This window comes from Diospyros lotus, chromosome 1 (genome assembly GCF_014633365.1).
Source record: "Diospyros lotus cultivar Yz01 chromosome 1, ASM1463336v1, whole genome shotgun sequence".
Taxonomy (NCBI): Eukaryota; Viridiplantae; Streptophyta; class Magnoliopsida; order Ericales; family Ebenaceae; genus Diospyros; species Diospyros lotus.
The window spans coordinates 14,169,901-14,172,939 of record NC_068338.1 but is presented as its reverse complement, the minus strand read 5'-3'; positions in this window follow the sequence as shown (position 1 = coordinate 14,172,939).

Sequence of the window (3,039 nt, the reverse complement as noted above, 5' to 3'; positions counted from 1 at the left end):
AGAGTCAGTATGATTTATGGGGATATGTTAAAGAGTTTAATTGGAAAAGTAAATAGTTCATTTTCATGTTTATAAGAGATGAGAAAGAGAACGGTATTATGATGTTCATGAGATTATGTACATTAAGAGTTATGGAGAAATGTTGTGTAATGTTAAGTTTAGAAAATATAAAGCTAATAGTGCCAGTAAGTGTGTCTAAGGGTATGGGGCACAAAGCCACTGACTGTCAACCGTGGGTCGTGGCAGTTGATGGCTGGATGTATGGGCGCCAGTCATCGGTTGTTACGATAAGCGCTAGACAGCCAGAAGAGCTGGTACTCCAGATTCCCGCCTTGGTTTGTGCATATCATGATGTGTGTGCCACAAGGGGTTGGGTTGCATTCACGTGGGGACATGCTTTGTGTGTGATGAGATATGTGAACATTTGCATGACCCGGTTGGTCTAAGAGCCAACTTGGGTATCCTATGTGAGCATATGCATTTAGAGCATGCTGCATGTGTGTATTCCTATGTGGGCGTAACAGGGCCTGATGCTTGGTTTATGGGGGCCTTGTTATCACGTTTATGCTACAAAAGCCATTGCATTTCTTATGTGTTGCACTGTATGGTTCTATTGTTACTATTTTCTGGGCGGGAGTACCGTGCCAGGTGTTGGGAGTACCGACTCGGGTGAGCTTCGGCTCGACTTAGATATTAGCTCGGGATTGGCTCGAGGGAAGACCAAGATCACGGAAGTATATGATTATGTGATATATGACAGGAAGAACATATGAGGGTATGATGGGTATCAAGAAGAGCATGTAACAAGTATCAGAAAAAGCTAAATGTTGAATGTCAGGAAAAGCCGACCATGTCAGGAAAAGGTGGGTCCAAGAGAATGATGAAATGGTAGTCTATGTTAGGCTGCAACAGGTTTGTATGCGGGACTTGGGTCCCAATGTGTGGCTTATGTAGGCCCCTAGTTGCTTATGTGCAGTTAACTTTATGTTATGCATGTAGAAGTAAGGCACGTATGGATCATGACATGGTGTGGTTGCTTGGCATGAATTGCATGGAGTGTCATGGAAAGAGTCCTACCTTAAACCTATAGCCTTCCTTTCATGAGCTTGCTGAGTCTCGCGACTCGTGTTTGCTTTCCATCATTCCAGGTAAGAGAAACGCCTGTGATAGCAGGTACATTCAGCGGGGTTTGGGTCCAAGCCATCAAGTCATGGTAGCAAGTGCAGAGCTCTCTCGAAACTAGATCTTAGGTGTCATTGCGCTTGTGTTAAGGTTAATGTTTTATGTTTGAGATATATGTGTATTATGAAAGCCAAATAGGTTCACGGTGATCAGCTATGTATGAACGATTATGAGATGTTATAATAATAATAAAAAAAAGAGATTATGATTTAATAAGGGTTGTGTGTGAGGAGTAATTGTGTTATTGTTCGATATCATTTTAGTAATAACCTTCTCATGGATCCTCTTTGTGCACGAGTAGGCTTCAGGAGGCAGGCCGTTACAGTACCAATTCTCTCAATAGGTAATTTCCTTCCATTGGCAATAGTAATTGATTGATTCAAAGAGCAAGGCTGGAGTTTAGAAAAAGCATGCTATTGTCCAAACATGTGATTAAAAGCGGCAGAATCAAGGTACCAAGGAGTAGATTTAATTCCTTTATCTGATAACCCAATAGCAAAAAAAAAAAAAAAAGGAAATAACACCTGGTATAGTTGATTGCATTGATTCTTGAATCATCTTTTGAATTGCTTGCGATGTAAGAATTGTCTCTTTAGCACCTGTTTGTTCTTGGTCACAATCCATGGTAACAAAGGCTGATTGACTCTGTTTATTCTTCAAAATTCTGCAATCTAAAATAATGTGTCCTAACCTTTTGCAATAATTACATATATTGCGCTTTCGACAATGAGACAACATATGTCCAAGTTCGTTGCAATATCTGCACTGAATACTTTCTCGTCCTCCATGTTTATGTTTTGATTGAAATTTACCACGTGAAGTGATAAATACTGCGTCAACTAAATTGGATTTTGTGTCCAGCTGAGCTTGTGTATTTAACTGTGTTTCTTCACGAGCAAGTTCTCCAAGCACATATTCCATAGTCAAATTACCTCGATTGATTAATGTGGCCCTTGCATTCTCAAATTCAGGTCGAAGATTCATGAGAAATTGCATCACTCTTCCACAATCTCTTTCTTTCTTAACTTCTGCATATGCATCCTTTGAGATGGTACTCGGAGAGATCATATCTTGTCCTGTCCACATCTTCAATATTTCAACATAAAAATTGCGAATATCTCTTGTCACCTTGGCTGATGTTGGCAATTTCATATTCAAGTTCAAACTGCCTTGATTGATTCACTTGGGAATAAATTCCTCCAAGATGTTTCCACATCTCTGCTGCAGTTTTGAAAGATCCGAGGCTTAGCGCAATATCAGGCTCAATGGAATTCAATATCCATGTAACAATCTGAGCATTTTTTGTTCTCCATGTGCATTTATCCGCATCATTACCAGTTTCTTTCTAAGACCCATCAAGAATAGCAGAGAGTCCCTTTCTTTCAACGAAAATCTGAAAGTGAAATTCCCAAAGAGCAGGATTTCTTCCATTGAATTTCAGAAATATGGATTCATACTTGTTGATATCCATAGTATAGATTCAACACAAATAATACGAAAAGAAGAAGTTAAGAATAGCCTGCAACAGATCCTTTTCAAGATAAAAATATAAATTCTCAAAAGAATTTATCAAGATAGAAGCGAAAATCAAAAGTTTATGGCTCTGATACCATGACAATTTCAAAGAGAGAAACTATTCTTCACAATTTTCTAAAACCCTTCACAGACTACATATACACGGAAATTTATATCTATACATGGTAAACCTAGCTAATTATGGACAATATAATATATAATTAAGATCCCTTAATATTAAGAGAGATATTATCTTAATTAGCTATAAATCTGGGTTGACTGAATCAGTCTTGTCTTTGATTGCTGCCAGGATCTTCTCCTTCTGATACTGCATTCCACTCT